The sequence below is a fragment of the Erithacus rubecula genome, assembly GCF_903797595.1.
Source record: "Erithacus rubecula genome assembly, chromosome: 14".
Classification (NCBI taxonomy): domain Eukaryota; kingdom Metazoa; phylum Chordata; class Aves; order Passeriformes; family Muscicapidae; genus Erithacus; species Erithacus rubecula.
The window spans coordinates 9,610,871-9,632,816 of NC_136666.1; the positions used below are offsets into that span (position 1 = coordinate 9,610,871).

General features: G+C 42.8%; 1 long non-coding RNA gene across 1 annotated transcript; it reads left to right on the forward strand.

The window, feature by feature from the left end:
• The first annotated feature begins 210 nt into the window (after positions 1-210).
• LOC306807968 lies at positions 211-14,917 on the forward strand. Its single transcript, XR_013775869.1, has 3 exons — positions 211-550; positions 1,914-1,980; positions 13,484-14,917. It is a non-coding gene; the product is annotated as an uncharacterized lncRNA (long non-coding RNA).
• Positions 14,918-21,946: the final 7,029 nt, after the last annotated feature.

Below are 21,946 nucleotides of genomic sequence, written 5' to 3' on the forward strand. Positions count from 1 at the left end.
GTCTGTGTTGCTCTTTCTTCCTTCCCTTGTTTTGTTTCGGAGAAAGATCCCCAGCATAGAAAAGATCCAAGCTGGAGCTGAGAAAAGTCAACAGCCTGGGAAAAAAACAGATTAGGTTTCTCCAGGAGCCTTCAGCAGTGTCCACAATTTAGTCCATGAGAGACTGTCCCCACTGCAGATACTGCTCGGTTGCCACTCTGACTGCTGTGTTACATTGGGGTGTGTGAGGAGGAAAAGTGGAGAATGACTTTTCCATGTGAAGCCATGTGAGGGCATTCAGCCAGACAGCATGTAATTACCCTAGCTGGAGCTGGGCCAAGCAGAGGATCTGTGGCTCCCCATCTGCAGGCTTATTTCCAGCACTTCAAATGAGGGATTTCGATGGAACATGTTGAAATTAATGAAACAAAGTTAGTTTCTCTCTGGATTTCTCCTCCATGAAACCCACATCAGAAACAACTCACCTGTCCTGGACTGCCCTTCAAAGGCTCATCTTACAAGCCCAAATGAAAGAGCTGCTGGAGGCAAGGATCCTTTCCTGCTCATTCAGGTGAATTGTGAAGTGGGTAATGAAAATGCTATTGTTTTCTGACATGGCCAGAATAGGTTATTCATAAAAATAAATTCTGCCTGTGATTCTTCCTCTTACAATACAAACTGTGGCTGTAATCCAGTAAAGCACTTTAGTTTGTGCTTAACTGGAAGTTTGTGAGCAGCCCTGCTGATTGCAAGGGATCAGCTCTCGTGCCTGAAGTTAAATATGAGGAGTGGGAGATGGCAGGTGGGTGATGAGCAGGGCACTGCCTTATTATCCCTGATTATATGGGCTTAGTGGTGGGCTGGATCCAGCCCAGTGGAACAAAGGAGCAGGATTAGCAGGCAAGCAAAGAGGGAGCAAAGCCAGAGGGCTCCAGCATTGTCGAAACACAACTTTGTTACTTTGACAGAATGTATAAAAGTGAATAGAAAGGATGTATGATTGCTGTTGCCACCCTGTTAATTGGGCTGAACTCATGCTTCATTAGTGCTACAATATGCTTCCATCTTAACAAAGCTCTACTGGGTGTATGAAGCCACTTTACTATTAGTAAAATGAAGCCTTATCAGAGAGCCCTGTAATTCATTTTGTAAGACAAGTCATGACATATATTGTGTTGAAATTGCACTGAAGAGACAGATTACTTGTTTAACACTTGCTTTTCCTAATGAACAGGAAGAGATGTTTCCAAAACTAAGTTATTTATTGTACTGGGAGCTCTTCTGACCTGGTGCCTAATTACATCACATAGTCCTTTAGCAGTGTTTCAAGTAGTTCCTAAATAACCCATATTGAACTGAGCTGCTTTTTCCCTTCATGTTCTCCCAGTGACACTGTGAAAACACCATCAAGCATTAAATTTCTTGTTTCCTGCCATCATTGTGAAGACTTTCGTGTATAAACAGCACAATTTCCCTGCGGCAGGAACGCAGCAAAAGCACTGGCACAATACACATTCCCTGCTTAAGCAGCACAGTGAAAACTTCGTGTTTGTAGGAGAGCCATGACAGATACTGACCTGGTGGTGATTTTTCTATGGATTCCCTGTGCTGGGAAGGAAGTTTGGATATAACCAGGGCACAGATCCACATTAGCCTCAACTGGAGAGCTGACTGAAGTCAGTCCCACACTAGCAATCATTCCTGAAGTGGGTTATGGATTCAACTCTACCCCAGCACTCAGATCTTCCTACCCAAATGATCTTAATTTGTGATTACTGCTCAGGGAAGGCAGATGTGTAGCAAAATCTTTTTCTTTTCATGCTTCTTCCTTGTACCATTCTCTAGCCTTTCTGTAAACATCCATGCTTACTCATGTTTTCTACAGGCGACCTAAAAATATCCTCCTTTCTCCATTTCAATGCTACCTACTGCAGACCTGAGATGACCCTAAATGAGAGATCATAGCAGTACAGTCTAATGGAGAAGAGAAATGGCAATGAGGTAATGTAGCAAAAACAACTGTCTGAAAGAGCATCTCTGAACTGCTCACCAATTCTTGTATTCTCATCCAGCTCCAGGGCTAAGGGCACTTCTTGGTGTTACCCCCTGAAATCCATGGATTTTATCCCAGGGTGGCTGCAGTCATTCAGGTGAATGTTGTGGATGATGGGCACAGCCTCACATTTGCTGCACATTTGTGCATCTCCAGTGAAATCAGCACCAGCCCTGAGGACCCAGGGGGCTTGCATGTGGTCACACTAAATCAGATCTGCCCCAGAGCTCTAAATCAGCGCAGTGGTGCAAAATTTGGAACAACAATTGGGAACCAGAACTGGTTTTGCAGAAAGATTGGTATTTACTGCTTGAATAGAAATATCTTGTTCTTACAGGCATGGAAAATGCAGTACTACAATATACTTGGAAACATCCTGTAAGATTTTGTTCCAAGACGGAATAATGGCTTTCTTAATGCCTTAGGGCCACCATAAGACACAGTTGTTGGTTTTCATCAGGGTAATTTGAATCTGGCACAGATCCCTTCTCTGTTTTGCCATGCAGCTGTAGAGATGTTTGACTGAAATGCAGGGATGGGACAGGATGGAGCAAGGCAGGACAGAACAGCTGTTTTGGTGGCAGAATCAGCTTAGAGTGATTTAAAGTGATCATAGAGCTCACATATAGAATAGGTGACAACTCATGTTCACACCTCTTTGTGATCAAGGACACCCCGTTCTCTAGTGTCTTAACCAAGTGATTTCCTCAGCTCATTTTCGTGTAGGTTACATATATAACCAAAAGTGAATAAAGAAAACTAATGACAATTGTAGGAAATTGTAGGGTTTAGTATATAGAGGCTGTAAGAACATCTAATTTCCCATTCTTCTCACTGTGTTTGTAAATGTGAATATGAAGTAAGTGACACGTTGTCGATGCTCTCCCACAGAATGAGTTCAACAACAGTGCAAGATGCAATCCACTTGCAAATGTCTAGCCAGGTTATTCTGTGGGGGTTATTTAGACAGCCTTCCTGGGGTAAATTGCACTTTTGTAGAAAGTGGATGGTTGAAATTTAGCATGTTGAGGAGCACAGACACCCCTTTCACTTCCCTGAGAGTGACCTGAGTTGGCAGGGGTGGTGGCTATTGTTTGGTACTGGGTATATTTTGCTTAACCTGTCATATGCCTTAACTCATCACAGTGTTTTGCATCTGGGTTGGCTGTATCTTTATCAAGCATTAACATGCATAAGGGTTTGCCAGTACTTAATAAAAATGCTGCTGAAAGCTGCTTTCTTTCACCTGTTTACTGAAGCAGATTATATTGTGTTTGAACTGTGTTTGAACTGAAGGTACACTCATGTGAAAACTGTTATATTCATAACCCACACCCAAGCAATAAGGAGCTCAGTTAATGAAAATCACTCAAAGGAAATCACTGCTCACCCCTTCCAAGATCAATTAGAAAGATTATTCCAGCACCCCTAATGCTGCCACACTGCTGTTGTACTGTTAAGCTCCTCTTCTCTTTGGAAGACTAAGGTAAGGAATGTGACAATAATGTGAAATAAAGTATTTATGATGCTGTTACTGTGGTAAAAAGTCTTAGCTGAAAACCATAAAACAACATTGCTAGAAGAGTTAAAAAGATTGTTGCTTACCTTATCGTTCTATCCACTCATTCGTTTGTTGGTTCTTTGATCAAGTTGTTATGTTCTTTTCCCCAGTTAAATGTAGTCCCTATGTAATTCAAACCCTGGTTTATTGTATTTCCCCTATCCCAGTTACTTCCTCCTTCCGCCCTTCCCCTTACCTCATTTCCGGCCTTACCATTTCCGCCCTTTCCCTTACCTCATTTCCGGCCTGCTGCTGCCTGCCTATCAAGTTAGCCACACCCTATATGTAAATCTCCAGAAGTTTCCCAGTACCACCATTACTGGAAGTTGTTGTTGAAGAAAAGATTCACAAAAATAGTCAACCAACACCGAACCCAAGTTCACAGATCATCTCAACTAACAAGCCAAGTCACCTGCAATATGTCCTTTGTAACTGTTTAATCACCACAACCTTAAGGGCAGTTAAGAAGAATGACACCCCCAGACCAATGAGCCACTATTGAGATCTCGGACGTGTCCGTGAGGCTGAGACTCCCATCCCTACGTTCGTCGGGATCGGCAGGACCTCCTCCCGGCGTTGCCTGGCAGCAGCAGCAGCAGGCGTAGGGCCTACTCCCTGTGACCCCCCATTAATAAAGAGCTGTTTAATAAAGGCCTTGGCCCTGCTACATTCGCTACAACTTGGGGGCTCGCCCGGGATAGGCCACGCCCAGAAGAGGACGTCGGAGGGGGCGGCGCCACCCCGAAGAGGCCCTCTGGGACAGCTGGCCACCCCGGACCCGGAGCTGCGCGGAACCAGGACAACGCCTGGAGCACCGGTAAGTAGACCGGTGGCGGGCACGGGAGGCGAGCGAGTGTGGTGTGGATGAGACGGGGGCTGGCAGCTCAGACCCCCGAAGCGAGTGTGGACCCCTGAGTACCGCGGTTCCGGACTCCCGCGAGGGGGCCGGCCGGGAAAAGGGGGAAGCGAGTGAGGCCTACCAAGGCCTACAGCGTGAAAGAGGCGCCTCCTTGGGGCCTAGGCCCAAGCTTGGGGAAGAAGGAGAACCTTCGCTAGGACCCAGCTTTCTGTCGGTTGGGGAAGGAGGGGAACCTTCGCTAGGACCCAGCTTTCTGTCGGTTGGGGAAGGAGGGGAACCTTCGCTAGGACCCAGCTTTCTCTTGCTTGGGGAAGAAGGAGAACCTTCGCTAGGACCCAGCTTTCTCTTGCTTGGGGAAGAAGGAGAACCTTCGCTAGGACCCAGGTTTCTGTCGGTTGGGAAAGAGGAGAGAACCTCACTAGGACCCACCACTGTGTTTATTTTCAAAGAAGGGGGGGTGCAGGAAGGGGCAGCCGGCGCCCCGCTGGGACCGAGCCCCCCAGGGACGAGGGTTTAGGAAGGGGTATCCGGGCCCCGCTGGGACCTTGCCTGACTCCCACTGGTGGAACTGAGAAGAGTAGAGGGAGGGGGCGACCGGGGCCCCGTTAGAGACCGGCTCTATCTCAGTTTAACTGTGGGCCAGGAAGGAGCATAGGGAGGGGGATATAGGTAAACCCCAGTAGTGACCAGCTCTTTCCTTTGCCCTGTTTTAGTTGCCCGTCATTAAATTTGCTTTGAAGTAGGGGCACCGTATATTTTTTTTTTTAAAGAAAGAAATTATACGTTAAGTTAGAAAGGGCCAAATTTTTTGTTGAGTGTGTCTTTAGTTGCCTGTCAGTTGTTTCCTTTCGAGTAGAGGCACAGTGAGTTTCTGTTAGGCCCGTTTGAAAAATCACTATGGGGTCTTGTATGAGTCAAAAGAGTAGAGCGAAAGAGAACAAAAATGTAAAGAACATCCCTCCTGATAGCCCTTTGGCGATAATGTTAAATAAGTGGGATACTTGTGAAGCTACTAAAAAGTTAGATAAAATAAAAATGATCCATTATTGTGTTGAAGTATGGCCAAAGTTAGATTTACCAGGAGCATGGCCATGGTTCGGTACCCAAGATCCATGGATGTGTACAATGCTGAATCAATATTTAAAGACTTGGGGAGGATCAAATGTGGAACAACTTGAATACGCAGCTTGTTGGAGAGGGAGTAGAGCAAAAGAAGAACCAATAAAGATATGTAAAGTAGTAGAGAAAAAGGGACAAAGGAACGAGGAAGAGAAAAATAAAAGTAAATGGGACCCCCTTGATTATCTTCCCCCTCTTCCCCCGCCTGTCAATAACCCCGATTACCCACTTCCCAACCTGCCTTCACCCCTAGTATCTCCACAAACCCCAATTCCTCCTGCCTTGGTTCAGGCCCCTCCACCAATAGGTGTCCCTTCACCTCCTTCCAATTGGGAACTGAGTCTATCTCCATCCAACAGTAGCTCTTCCTCCAGTAATCAACAGAACCCTGTACCGGCACAAGCAGAGGGACCATATTATAATACGAGGTCAAGGGCAGCAAAAGCAGAAAGGATGTTTCCACTCAGGGAAGTCCCTATGGGAGGAATAGAGGGCAGACTTGGGTTTGTAGACGCACCATTGACGGCCTCAGAAGTGAGAGGATTTAAAAAAGAAATTGGGAATTTAGTGGAAGATCCCGTAGGCATTGCCGAACAGGTAGATCAGTTCTTAGGACCTAGCATTTATACTTGGAGAGAAATGAATTCAGTTATAAATATACTATTCAACCCAGAGGAAGTTAGGATGATTAGAGAAGCCGGCCTACGCATATGGGAGAGGGAAAACCGGCAAGGACCACCGGGTGACTATAAACTACCTCTCACAGACCCGGGATGGAACCCAAACCAAGAAGAGGGGAGGCGGAATATGATTGACTATCGAGCTTTAATAGTGAGAGGAATAAGAGAGTCTGTTCCTCGCCAAAGTAACACCAAATTGGCCTTTGGAGCAGTACAAGAAAAAGATGAAACCCCATCCGCGTGGTTAAATCGGTTAAGGAAGAACTTTCAGCTGTACTCTAGTATAGATCCTGATAGTCCGGATGGCCAAGCAGTATTAAGAGTACATTTTGTCACCAAATCTTGGCCTGACATCCGAAGGAAATTAGAAAAGATGGAAGACTGGCAGGAAAAAGGGATAAATGAACTACTTAAAGAGGCTCTAAGGGTGTATCTGAGAAGGGAAGAGGAGAAAGCGAAATCGAACGCCCGAGTGATGGTAGCGATAGCTAGAGAATGTATAAATGCAACTGGAAATAAGCTAGAGAAGCCATGTGGATCTAGAGAAGGAGAACCTAAGATTGCGCCAGGCGCAGGAGGTTCTAATGCCAACCCTTGGCAGAAGGTCAGAAAATTTCAGGGCAGATGTTATTACTGTGGTGAAGTGGGTCATCTCAAAAGGTACTGTAAAAAGATTGCCATCGATGAAGCAATTGAAAAAGAACAGGAAAATTTAGAAAAGATTCTGAGAGGGGAAGATTAGGGGTGTCAGGGGCTCTTCCCTTTAGGGGACCCAATGAAACATCTAGATGAGCCCTTGATAAACCTCAATGTTGGTCCCCAGAATTTAAGTTTTGAGTTCTTAGTTGACACGGGAGCTGATCGGTCCAGTTTGAAAGATCTTCCAGTAGGAGTCCATATTAGTAATCGAACGTGCGAAGTAATAGGAGCTGAAGGGACACCCTTCAAAGCACCAATAATTGAAGGAGTAGACTTAAAAGGAAACTTTAAACAGTGTGTGGCAGAGATGATTTATTTACCACATTTAGAAAAGAATTTGTTAGGGAGAGATTTACAAGTTAAGTTAGGAATAGCAGTTATTCCAGAAAATGGGAGGATGGTTGTGCGTATTATGAAATTGACCGAAAAAGATATAAGTGAAATCAATCCCCAAGTATGGGCAGAAGAAGGGAAAACTGGCTTTTTAGACATCACGCCAATAAAAGTGCAAATGCAAGAAGGAACTACCCCAGTCAAGGTAAAACAGTACCCAATATCAGAAAAGGGTAGAGAAGGACTAGCCCAAATTATAGACCACCTTCTGGCGGAAGGTGTGTTAGAACCATGCATGTCCCCCCATAACACCCCAATTTTAGCAGTCAAAAAGGCAGAGGGAAAATATAGATTAGTCCAGGATTTGAGAGAAATTAATAAAAAAATCATCGCTAGACATCCTGTGGTGTCTAACCCTTACACTCTGTTGAGTAAAATTCCCAGGGAACATGCATGGTTCACCACCATAGATTTGAAAGATGCCTTTTGGGCGTGTCCGCTAGCAGAAGAATGCCGTGACTGGTTTGCATTCGAGTGGGAGTACCCAGGAGGGAAGAGAAAACAACAATTAAGGTGGACCCGTCTACCTCAAGGATTTACTGAGTCCCCCAATCTTTTCGGACAGGCTCTAGAAGAACTTTTAGACCAGTTCACCCCTGAAAATGAGACACGAATCCTCCAATATGTAGATGATTTGTTAATATCTGGAAAAGAACAACAGCTAGTTAGAACAACTAGTATAAAACTCCTTAACTTTCTGGGAGAAAAGGGTCTAAAAGTATCCCGGAACAAATTGCAGTTCGTTGAACCAGAAGTGACATACCTTGGTCATATAATTGGAAATGGATACAAAAAGTTAAGCCCCGAAAGAATTTCGGGCATACTAGCCATTTCGACCCCAAAAACTAAACATGACATTCGAAAACTTTTAGGCTTGTTTGGATACTGTAAATTATGGTTAGACAAATATACTCAAAGTGTAAAATTTCTTTATGAAAAATTAGTAAACCCTGAACCCATAAATTGGACTGCACAAGACGAAAAACAATTAGAAGAATTAAAAGAGAAATTATCTTCGGCCCCAGTCCTAAGTTTACCAGATCTCACAAAGGAGTTTGAACTATTCACGAACACTGAAAGGGGAGTAGCTTACGGTGTACTAACTCAGGAATGGGGGGGTTGTCGAAAGCCAATAGCTTACCTCTCTAAATTATTAGATCCAGTAGCAAAAGGATGGCCACTATGTCTCCAAGCAATTGCGGCTGCAGTAATTTTGATAGAGGACGCACAAAAACTGACATTTCAGGGAAAACTTAAAGTATATACTCCACATGATATTAAGACTATCCTCAGCCAAGGGGCCCAGCAATGGCTAACAGAAGCCAGAATACTAAAATATGAAATTATATTAATGAATGCAAGTAATTTAGAATTGGCCACCTCTAAAAGTATTAATCCGGCTCAATTTCTCTCAGGGGAACCCTTGCCAGAGCTAGAGCACAATTGCCTGGAGCTTATAAATTTCCAAACCAAAGTAAGGGAAGATCTACAAAGTACACCGTTGCCATATGGAGAAGTATTGTTTACCGATGGTTCATCTAGAGTAGTAGATGGAAAAAGGGTATCTGGGTATGCAGTAGTAAAAAGAGCAGAAGGAAAAGAGCTAGAAGTGATAGAAAAGGGGAAGCTACCATCCAATTGGTCTGCACAATGTTGTGAGATCTATGCGTTAAAAAGAGGTCTAGACTCATTAGAAGGAAAACCAGGAACCATTTACACTGATTCAAAATATGCATTTGGAATAGTCCACACATTTGGAAAAATCTGGGCAGAACGCGGGTATTTAAACTCAAAGGGGAAAGATTTGGTACATAAAACCTTAATAAAATCCGTATTAGAATCCTTGCTCAAACCAACAGAAATTGCAGTTGTGCACATAAGAGGGCACCAAAAGGGAAATACCTTAGAAGAAAGAGGAAATCGGTATGCTGACAAAGTAGCCAAAGAAGTCTCATTAAGTTCCGAAGGGCCTATAGAAGTCTTTAAATTAAATGAGATACCAGAGAAATCAGAAATTACAAAGCCCATTTTTAGTGAAGAAGAGTTAAAGATAATAAAAAAGTTAGAAATACATCAAGGAAATCAAGGAGAGTGGGTAATGAAAGATGGGCGCAAATTTTTAAACAAAAGTCTAGCCAGAAAGGTATTGGCAGAAATCCATGAACTGACCCACTGGGGTGTTCAAGGATTATGTGACCACTTCCTCAGAGAAAATTTTTGTATTGGGATATATAATCTGGCTAAATCAATAACTAAAGGGTGTTTAATCTGCCAAAAAGCTAATCAAAAAGTTATGCGAAAAATTGAATATGGGGGAAGGGAATTAGCATTAAGACCATTTCAAAGTGTTCAAATTGACTTCACCGAAATGCCCCCAGTTCAAAAATATAAACATTTATTAGTTATTGTGGACCATCTTACCCATTGGGTGGAGGCCTTCCCCACTATTAAAGAAACCTCAGAAGTGGTCATAAAAATAATCCTTGAACAAATTATTCCTAGATATGGATTAATTAATCACATCGATTCTGATAGAGGCCCACATTTTACGTCACATATATTACATCGAGTCATTGAAGCACTGGGAATGAAATGGAGGTTGCATACTCCATGGCATCCCCAAAGTTCCGGCCGAGTAGAAAGAATGAACAAAACCTTGAAAAATGTATTAACAAAATTAATTGAAGAGACCCAAATGAATTGGCTCAAATGCCTACCTCTTGCCCTATTACGCATTAGGACCAGACCGCGTGCAGACATAGGAGTTTCACCCTATGAAATGATGTTTGGGCTTCCCTTTTTAATTACCCCTTTTAGCTCTGCAAACTATCTAGAAGGAGAAGCTGCCACCCAAGAGTATTTAAGAATCATTGGAAGAACAATAGAGCAACTAAAGAAAAAAGGATACCTGCCCCAAACCTCTCCCTTAGATTCAAATGCTCATCAGATCAACCCTGGGGACTGGGTTCTTGTTAAATCCTTAAGTCACACATCTCTATCTCCTAGGTATGAAGGCCCCTTCCTAGTCCTCCTAACTACACACACTGCTGTAAGAACAAAAGAAAAAGGTTGGACTCACATATCACAAATTAAAGGACCAATTCCACCTCCCCCTGGTGAATCGGACTCCACAGTATTTCAGCCAAAGGCACCTGAATGGACCATTACAAAAGGAACTACAGACCTCCAACTTAAGTTTAAGCGAAAAGAAAAAGACAGCTGAAAAGACTTAGACAGTTCCAATTTGAAAGCAAAGTGTTACTGTACGCAGTTTATGTTAACTCTAGTTGTTGTTATAACGTTGTTGTTGCACACCTGCAGTAGTCTTTCAAGTTCCCAGTAGTTCACTAAAGTTCTTGTTGTTACAAAATTGTTGTATCATACATCCTTCTCCGATTGTAAGTATCATTCAATCCTCTGTCGAAATCGTCAAATTAGAAGTTTGCCAAACCATAAAGACCAATTCCCCTACAGAACACTTTCTAAAAACACCTAAATTAGTATAAAAAGGGGATGAGAGAACTCTGGGAAAGTAAAATCTTACCTAAGGGGACCCCCACCTCCAAGAGGCAAGCCCGGGTGAGACTGAAAGCAGTTCATACCGGACTCTTGAGAGGAGTGTTGCTGGCCTTGCTAACAAATAACCTGATAAGCAGCGAAGAGGTTAAATGCAGCAAGTGTTACCATCGGATATATGATGGGGAGACCCAAGAGTCCCTAATAAGAATTCACACCAACGTGAATCCCAGCTGTTTCAATCATTCCCAGATCTCCACTTGTCAAGAAAGTGGAAAAACGTATTGGATTGCTAAGAATACTGCCACTTTTCGGCAGCGGTTGCTCGGAGAATGTCCTATAGGGGAAGCCTGGTTTTGCTTTGAACATGAGAATAATCAAGGAGAATTAATAGATTTGATCAAAGAAAAACAATTAGTAATAAATACCAAAAAGGAAAACGAATTGGAAATACCTTTAGGGAAAAATTTATTCATAGATTTAGTTGAAAGAATTAGTAAAGAATTAAATATAACCAATTGCTGGGTATGCGGTAATACACAAATGTCTGAGATTTGGCCATGGGAAGGGATCAGTTTAAGCCCATTGGAAATTCTAAAATGGAAGCAAACTAACCAAACATCTCAATTACCTAAGCAAAAACGAAAGAAAGAACAATGGAATTTAAAATATAAACCTATTGGAGAAGAATGTATTAAAAGAGTTGGAAACCCATATAGAACATTTGTAGGAACTATGCCCCGCAAAAGGTACCTAACTATAAAAAAGTCAATTATAAGGTGGATACCTAAGGAGCCAAACAAATATTGGACAATACACCAAAAGGAAAAAGGATGTGTTTATCACGAAGGATATGATTTACATGAATGTGCTGGAAAGAAAATAAATCCCTTTTGGGGATTAAAGGAATTATCCAAGTATTGGTCATGTCCCACCGAAACCAACCAAACCTTTTGGACAGCACCCGAGTATCTATTCTGGATATGCGGAGACACTGCATATACCAATCTTCCAGGAGATTGGGCCGGGAGCTGTACAATTGGGATTATAAAACCTTCATTCTTCCTACTTCCCAAAAATTCGGGGTCTAAATTAGGAATTCCCTTGTACGATGATTTGAAAAGGGCTAACCGAAAGAAAAGGAGTATGATTAATTTAAGAAGTACTCAAAAATGGAAGGGACAAGTGTGGACACCTGAACGCATCATGGAAGTATATGGGCCAGCTACGTGGGCACAGGATGGGTCGTGGGGATACCGTACTCCCATTTATATGCTGAACCGAATCATCAGACTCCAAGCAGTATTAGAAATAATATCTAATCGAACAGCCCTCGCATTAGACCACATTACCGAACAGTTAACTCAGACCCGAGCAGTGGTCTATCAAATTCGGCTTGCAGTAGATTATTTATTGGCCGATGAAGGAGGTATTTGTGGAAAATTTAATACATCCGAATGCTGCCTGGAAATTGATGATAAAAGCGAAGTAATACGAAACATATCTAAAGAAATCCGAAAAATAGCATATGTAGGAAACCAACAATGGACCCCTCTAATGGACACTAGCTGGTGGGATGACTTCTGGTCCCTAAAAAATAAATGGTGGAAAAAAGTAGTGTTTTTAGTTGCAAGTGCAGTCATAAGCTTTTTATTTTTACCATGCCTACTCCCATGCCTAATTAGGCTTATAAATACCACTATACAAACCAGTATAAGGAATATGACTGATCAAACGAGAGCTAAAATTTTGATGATCGGAACCCAAAACCCAGAACATGATTCAGCTAAAGAAATCTTAAACCAATTTCTAGAACTACAAAAATTATACCCCCAAGAAACCAAAAATTGTGATTTGATGCGGGTCAAAGACCCGATCAAAGAGAAAGAGGGGGGATTGTGGTAAAAAGTCTTAGCTGAAAACCATAAAACAACATTGCTAGAAGAGTTAAAAAGATTGTTGCTTACCTTATCGTTCTATCCACTCATTCGTTTGTTGGTTCTTTGATCAAGTTGTTATGTTCTTTTCCCCAGTTAAATGTAGTCCCTATGTAATTCAAACCCTGGTTTATTGTATTTCCCCTATCCCAGTTACTTCCTCCTTCCGCCCTTCCCCTTACCTCATTTCCGGCCTTACCATTTCCGCCCTTTCCCTTACCTCATTTCCGGCCTGCTGCTGCCTGCCTATCAAGTTAGCCACACCCTATATGTAAATCTCCAGAAGTTTCCCAGTACCACCATTACTGGAAGTTGTTGTTGAAGAAAAGATTCACAAAAATAGTCAACCAACACCGAACCCAAGTTCACAGATCATCTCAACTAACAAGCCAAGTCACCTGCAATATGTCCTTTGTAACTGTTTAATCACCACAACCTTAAGGGCAGTTAAGAAGAATGACACCCCCAGACCAATGAGCCACTATTGAGATCTCGGACGTGTCCGTGAGGCTGAGACTCCCATCCCTACGTTCGTCGGGATCGGCAGGACCTCCTCCCGGCGTTGCCTGGCAGCAGCAGCAGCAGGCGTAGGGCCTACTCCCTGTGACCCCCCATTAATAAAGAGCTGTTTAATAAAGGCCTTGGCCCTGCTACATTCACTACAGTTACCACCATAAGTTTCTACAGCAAAGGACAGCATTTGGACAGAGTAAATATATAAGTTCTCTGTGAGTCTCCCATTCAAATGAGCACAAGAACAGAAGATTTGGGACCAGACAAAACTGGATTGGAGAATTGGAGCCACCTTTTCAGATAAAGGCTGGCAAAGTACTTTCCCAGGGGATTTTTCTCTTTGGAGGACACCTCAACAAGGCTTCCTAATGCTGAGTAGAGCAAGGATCATCTGGAAGATGGCTGTTTCTCCAAAGAGAGAAGAAAACATCCTTTCTGGCAGTACTCCAGCCCATTCAGATGCTGTACCAGCAGAACAGATGGAGGCTCTGCCAGAGAAGCAATACTGTTTCTGAGTTTCATGAGCATGGCAGTGTGGGCAAAGCCTTGGCTGCTGGGCACAGTGATGTTCCGCTGCCTTTGGAGACATACAGCAAATTATAACTGTTGGGAGCCTGGCTTTGCTGTGAGTGTTTCAGTTTTCAAATGTGTTTGCTTTCCTTCCCTTTTTTCTCTCCTCTGGTGTCTCTGCTGACAGCAACAGGTTTCTCTCAGAATTTATTTTTCCCACTGCATTAGTAAGTGGGCCTGAGCTTTAATGTACAGAGCTGCCTGCTTGAGTTTCTTAATAACTGGAAAAGGACTTAAAAGCTGAGACTCTAATATTTATCAATAATGAGAAACCTTCAGAACTGCTTTGAATATTTGTTTGATAGTAAATGTTCTGCCAAAAATAGTCAATTCTTTAACTATATGAAAAAATAGTATTGCCAAAGCATTGCTTCTCATTGCAAAAAATGGTCCAATCCTTCAAACAGCATTAGAGATATAATTCATTGACTTATGCAAATGAAAAATGTTCATAATCATTTTGGTAAATATTTCATCTAGTGTAAATACAGATCCATTTTAAACTGCAAATATATGCAAAAGCAGGTAAGTTTTATTTCAATCAGTTCACCACACAAAGAGCTGCAGCCTTTTTTGAGTGAATTTTCCTTCTATCCACATCTGGAGGCTACAAGGGAGGAAAGAGAAGAGAGCAAACTTTTTTTCTCCAATGGTTGTGACTAAATCACTGACTAACTACTTTTTTTGCCCTTTACAGCAGCGTTTTTTTATTCAGAGTGATTCATGTGCTGCACTATGAAGGGGAAAGTGCCCCAATCCAAAGAGCTAGAAAATAGAAGGGCTAATCCTCACTACCCCTGTGTTTAAATATGAGGATTTATGGAGCACAGTAGGAAAAAGTGAGGCAGTGGTTTCCTTTAAAGTAAACCCCCAGTTTTTGCTCTCCAGCCATACATACAATTCATTCACCTAACACATTCTGATGCATTAGTTTGCCCATGTTAATTCCTTTGAAATATGTTCTATCCCACTGTACCTTCAAAATCACAAAACAGTTGATTTAGCTGTTCATGCTCACGTGCTATGGGAAAGAGAGGACATTTCCCATTTGGCTTTGTAGCATCCATTAACCACATACTTCAGATTTCTTGTCTGAGCCTTTAATAAAAGCTTATGAACCTCTGACTTGTGTGATTACAATCAGGAAATGTCTTTTTTAAACACTGATATAGTTTTCTTTTGTCAAGCCAGAAAACAGGGAAACTCCTTCTAATTCCCTCCACTGATAATTTTTCATTCTGTCATCCCTGAATGCTGCCGAGTGCTCAGTGCTGTCAGTGGCTGCTGGAAACATCTCCAAACAGCTTCATCCCTGCTCTTCTAAGAGGTATCTCATTACCTGAAGTCCTGCACAAAGCCAGGAAGAAGCCAGCACCCCCTCTGTTCCCCCTTGCAGAGCAATGTGGCAAAGAAGCTGATGCAGGGTATGGATTTTCCCTCAGCCAGGAGTTCTGTGCAGCACAGCAGCAGGACCAGCAGCCTGCCTTGTTAGCATGAAACTCCCAGAAAGTGGGGAAGTGAAATCCTGGTCACCAAGGACATTTTACCAATAACTTCAGGAGGCTCAGGCTCAGACCCACCCTCTCCTGCAGTGAGAGGTGGGGTCCTGCTGCCCTGGTGCTTTGCTCAGCACCTTCAGGCTTGTAATCAATCATGTGTCTTCAAACTCAGCTTTAGTCTGTCCTTAAGATTTCCTGGAAAATCTTAGGCAAGCAGATAGTGTCTAGGTGATTTGTAACATAGAAGAGAACAGGCACATCTCTCCCATGGGAGGGGGAGAACTTTGCTGCTGTGGGAATTGCTTGGCTGTGGGAATCTCAGGACACCCTCAGTTTGCACAGTATAAACAATATCCAGAGTGCAGACCCTTGTTTGGATCTGCTGCCTGCCCCTAGCCAGGCACTGCAGCTCTGCCAGCTGGCACCCAACGTGGGGCAGCTCCTTTCCCTTCCCTTTCCCTTCCCTTTCCCTTCCCTTTCCTTTCTCTGCAGAGATGGATGGATACACAGCTTTTCCAATTTTAAAATATTAATAGAAGGATTAGCATCATTATTTGTTGATTGATAATCTCTCCCTGATGTACACATGTCAGAGCAGACACATGTAGACGGCCAGGATTTTTTTCTCTTCTATGTGGGGCAGCCCCTAATGTTCTCCCATGAGGGATTTAAGCAAGAAATCACTCATTTAATTGAAGCTTTATTTAACTTCAAAGTGCTTTCTACTACCTTAATGTGGTCAGCTGAGCTTTTCTGGTGACTGGAGTGGGATGAGGCAGACCAAGTTCTGGGTAAAGCCCTGCTCTGGCCAGGCTTTAAATGTTTTTCTTTTCTTATACAGAAGGATAAAGATATGAGCAGATCCCTTATTCCTGTTTGTGTAGACCCATCCAGGATTGCAGTATCTTGCTGTCCCTCCAGGTATCAGACCATTTTCTGGTCAGGGAACTGAGTTTGGCTGATGATAAAACCAGAGCCTCAGTGATCATCAGTGATAGTGCAGTCTTTACCACAAGGAAAAGAATTCCTGCATTTCTACATTCAGGTGAAAGCTGAGGAATTGTCTCTGCAGATGAGAAAAAAGCTGACAAGAGCATGAATCTCTCTGTTGTTCTTCCTTGTAGTTAAAAGGAGAGGTAGCTTGTATCTCAGTTGTTCCTCTGATGGTACCAAATCAGCCAACTACTGCAATAACATGAAAATGTCATTTCTTGCATGATAAATAGGGATGCTTCATCCTAGAAAGATACCCAAGTGAAAACTTGCCAGTGAGATGACCCAGGCTCGCTACCTATCAAAGTCAAGCTCGCTGGCAGACTGCTCATGGATTTCAGAAACAATCTAAAAGCAGAGCAAAAGCTCAGCCTGTACCTGAGATTGTCAAACCTGATGTGAACAGCAAAGCTGACAACTCCCTGATCTTAGAGAATCACTTGTGAGGGTTTTGCATTTTGTTGGAGTCTCCTCAGCAGTTTAGAAAAATAAATATAGATGTACTGAAGAGGTTTGCTTAGGCAGCATCCTATGCTGCTTGGAGACTCTGCACAAGATGATTCTTTTGGAGGTTTATGGACTTCTACTATGCCCATAATGATGGTTGCAGGGAAAGGAGAGGACTGGGAAGACACCACTAATAACCCAGTGCCTGGCAAAGGTGCTCCAGTAAGTGAGGTTCACCTCATAAAGTAAGTCTTGGCAAAACCACAGCATTATATTTCAGATGAGGAGGGGTGTGAGGAGGAATAAATTAAGAGGGGAAATAATAAGCACATGCAGTAGAAGGAAAATGTTTCACTCTGTAAAGGATTGCTCACCTGTAAGCAGATAACTCTCCTTTCTCTGATTAATCTTGCTCTGTAAATGTCATGGTCCAAGGTTCATTCTCAATCACCACACACAGGGAATTCCAGCTGGGGCAGAAGCAGCCAAGAATGACAAGGCAGCAGTGCTGGTGATCACCACAGGGCAGGCAGACTTATCCAGATGTGAGGCTGGATTCACATAAACCCAACTGGACCCAGACTCCAGAGAAACCCGTAAGTGTCTCCTGCAAAACTAGATGGGTAATGGCAGGTGCCAAAAAGATGCTAAAGTATTCAGGGATGTCAAGGCATTTGAAAGAATATTAAAATATTTGTTTAAAAAGTTGCCAATCTATACAAATAGCTCAAAATTTGCCTCTGCAGTGACTGAAACCTGAAAATGCAGGAAACTGCCTCAGGTTTGCTCTCTTATGAATTTTGACCTTTGACTCAGCTGCCCAGACACTGCTTGGATTTTACATTGGTTTACTTCATAATTGGATGAAGCTCAGCAGTTTCAGCTGAGTTTATGGGTTCAATCACATCATCATATATATGAACTCAGAAACTTACCATGTAAAACCTGTTGGGAATTCACATGGCAGCCCCAAACCCAACAAAACAATTCTCAGAAATGTTGAAGTGGCATCTTGTCAGCTGCCCAGAGGAAAGTGTTAAATATCTGTGGTGCTTTTGACATGACCCAGCATCCCCTGTCCCTGTCCCTGCCTCTGGCTTCCAGCAGTCCCCATCACAGCAGGAATTGTTTCCTGCTCCAAACTACTCCATGGAGTTCCTTAGCTTGCACTAAGCTTGATCTATTTTTTTGCCAAGCAGTGCAATGATTTAATCTCCTGGGGAAAGGCTGCATGAGTAGTCTTGTGTTCAGGTAAAAATTCAACTTTTTCTTGAAAACTTGCTTCTCTGCTCTGATGTGTGCAAGTAACACAGCAGGATGTTTATTCCACAGGAGCCTCCTGCCTGCAGTTTTCCATAGCAAACATTCTTCAGTTCTCCCCTGTCCTTGATTTCTGCCTGGCTTACATATGGGTGCAGGTCATCTGAAGAGTCACAGTAAAGGGAATTAGTTTTTTTTTAATACTGTGTCTTACTGGAAGTAGTAAGCATTTTGCTTTTTAAATTGTAAATTTAAATTTACCCTTTGTTATTCAGATGTACTTACAGAAGACTTTGGTCAAAAAACTTTGGGGTTTTGTGTGTTTTCTTTCTTTTTCTTTATTTCAAATAAATAATTTGAAAAATTGCTCTGTGTCAAATATTACTGTTGCATTTCTATTCTGTATGGTGATAAAGCATTTCAGTATTTGCATTGCTTGCTTGCAGCTCATGCTATGCCCCCAGAGGGTCTCTTAGCAGAAAAAGCATTTTCTGTAGAGGAGCCATATGTGTAGAAGAGATAAGATTTACAATTGCATATTAAAAAAAAAAAATACATAGGTCAAATGAGCAGCTGGTCTAACTCCTGTTCTCAGTGAGCTTCTCTGTGGCCAGGCTCAGCTCAGAGCATTTGTGGAAACGTGGAACCTATTGCAGCACTGGTGGCTGAGCTGTTACGAAGCAATTAGTAGGAAATAGCCCAGGTGAGAGACAAGGATCACAGGAAAAGCCTTGCAAGATTATTTAGGACAGTGAGTTTTTCTGGGTTAACAGTTTCAGTGGGTTACTGGGCCTGAAGGAACAGACTTGGCAGCTGGTGGTTTGAATTGGAAAAGTGAATTTAAAAGTTGGTGTTGCTCTGTTCTCATCTTTATTTTTCATGCTTGGGGCCAGGCAGTTTAGGAGTGCCACCTTGGAGTGGATGTGGGGCTGGGGAGCTCAGGGCAGTGCCCTGGGGGTCTGCAGCATCTCCCACCCGAGCACAGGAGATGGCACAGGGCTGTGACCTTGGAAGGGAGAGGAGAGATCTGCTGGTGGCTCAGATCTGCTGTCACTGTGCCTGCCATTTGAATTGCTCAGTCCTAAAATTACTGCTCTGGGTGTCATTGGTCAGAGGGGTTAATAGATTAGAGAGATTTTTCTGTGTGTGACTTACTGATTTTTGAATCACCTGAGCATCTCAGAGCTGAGCTGCAGGGCCAGAGATGGCCCAGCTGCCCATGGACACACCAGTTTGCACAGGGATTCACAATGCAGAATTCCTACAAATATTTGAGACTGTATGTGGTGATAAGAGTTTGGCTGGAGCTTTCAGTCCACTTCAGGAATTTGAATTACTCATGAAAAAGAATTGGAAACAAGAGGTCCAGCCCTCTGAGAGGTTGTCTGGAAATTGTGGCATCAAGGTTGCTGGAGGACAGATTTATGTGCTTTCATCACATGCCCCATTTCTCTTGTGCTGTTCCTTGACCAGGATCTCATTTGCTGAGATCCTTCTGATTTAGGATATGGATTGTTCATTCTCCTCCCAGCCACTCCCCTGCTGACAGTGACATGCTTTTTTGAGAGAATACCTGGGAACACAAATCCATCAGGAATTTCAATGAGAGTGGCTTGTTTGGAAAGCAGCAGCTCTAAGTTCTGTACATCTGTCTCCTTACAAATGCACTTTCTTGTGAGTGTCAGTGCTTCTCTGGAGAGGTGTTCACATACCCCCTGTCTGAGGTCTGTGCTCCAAAGGGACAGGATGGAATCCAGATCCCTTTCAAGTGATGAGATTCCTGCTGTTAGGTATTTCTACCTTTTTTCCACTTGCTTTTCTCTGTTTTGATGGTAATATGTTTATGGCACCTTCTCTATGATCTGTTTCTCTGCTCTTTTTCATCTCAGGACGCTAAATTCAGAGATGATGCTGCTCATTTTCTCAGATGAGAAGTGATAGCTGTGTATTGATTTATTTATTGCTTTTTACAAACTCAGGAAATGAGTGGTACAAGTTAATTGAGCTATACAGTGATGAGGGAATGTTAAATACCCCAAGCATTGTGTGCAAGTGGTTTCTTGTTAAAGGACTGGTCAAATTTAGGCCTTAATTGCTGGGTTAATAAGGCTGTTGTCAACAAGCTGGGATCTTTGGTGCTCTGTGAAGCTCCTGAATGAGGATGGATGAGGACAGGTTCCCTTGAGGGTTGTCTGTAGCCTGCCAGAGACTTGCCTGGGTGATCCAATAGGAAATGCTGGAGAGAGATGTTTCTGCATCCTCTTTGCTTGCTGGTGCCTTAAGCTCCTAATCTAAGGTGCTTATCTTGCTCTGCTTGGCTTCTCCTTCCAGCCCCAGATCCTGGAGGATGGATCTGGCTGGTGCTGAGGGAGGAGGCAGAGGTTCTCCTCTTGGTTTTGCTCACTGCTGTGGTCTGAACCTCAGCTAGGCATGGCAAAGACCAGGGGACAAGTCCTTGTGTGCCTGAGGGGATCAAACTCTGCTTGAATCCTCACTGCTTTGGGCTGTCCATCCCTTTAGTTGGTCTAACAAGGGAAGAGGTATGTGCTGAGACAACTGCCAGGCACCCTGCTCATCTCTTGTGCTGATATGAGGGGAAAAAAATGTATATTAGGGAGTGCTTCATCCCTAATTCATTTTCAGCTAATGGGTAAAAATAGCTGGCACAGCTTGAAAAGTGCAGCACGTGTAGTTCGGGCAAGTCTCAAGTCACAGTGGGAAGAGTTAAACTGCACTTAGTTAGTCTTGTTAATCTGATTTATTGTAAGCAAAGGCACTCCAAGCAAAACAACAAACCCTCAGATTTTTGTAAGAGGTCTGACAACTGTTGTGCAGAGGTATATGATAGCATTTAAGAGTACTGAAAAGGCATATATAATTGCCTCCTAGGAGAGATATTGTGCAGTGGAAGTTAGGAGAGTAGAAAATGGCAGATTTTATGAGTTACAGTAAAGAAAAGCTGAACTCTCAAAAAAAGTATTATGAAAGTATGATGTCTAAAGACTATCTTTATCCTGGTGAAATATTACACAAATATTTAAGGAGTAAATAATTTGTTTTCAAACTCAGAGACAGAATTTATTGAGCAAGAGACACAGACATCTCACTTTCTTGAGTAGCAAATATTGGACCTTATCTCTGTACTTCAGAATTCAATGGGCAGATAAGTAGATCAGATCTTAATATTAAAGATGGGGGAGAAGGTTTAGCCAGTGTTGTTTTATTTTATTTTTAAAAGTCCACTTGATCTTGAAATTTGTCAGAAATTTGACATTCATCAGAACAAAAAAAAAAAAAAAGTTCAGTAAAAAAAAACACTAGTAAATGTATTTTTCTTGGTAGGACAATGCATACTAAATTAGTCTGGGATGGGAAGAAACATGGACTTACTGGGTGTGCATCTGTGGGATGCAGGAATCCTTGGGGCACTGCTGCAGGGGAGCTCAGCTAACAAGGGGGTTGAGAAGATCCCCCACACATAAAATGGGAGATGTCTGAGCTCCTGTCTTCTAACTGTTTGCCCAAAGAGAGGATCTGTGGAAAAATTTCCTTCACCTGACATCAGATCAATTTTCTGAGCACTTAATATATGCAGTTTGTCACCCATTAACTTTCAGAGAGTCTGTTTAGCTCTGTGGGTCTGGCACACACTAATTCTTCAAAGGCCTTGAAACTAAATAGGCTACTCAGTCAGTGACATGTGAAAGTGCTGGAAAGATGGATGTGGTAAAGCCCGACAGCATCCACATTCTGTAGCTCTTGTGGAGGAGCTCTTTGAGAAGGCAGCAAGGTTGTGGGGCTAGAAAACCCTTTTTCATGGTGTCCTGGTTTAGAGGACAGGTTTCTGCCAAAAAAGGCAGGAGCTTCT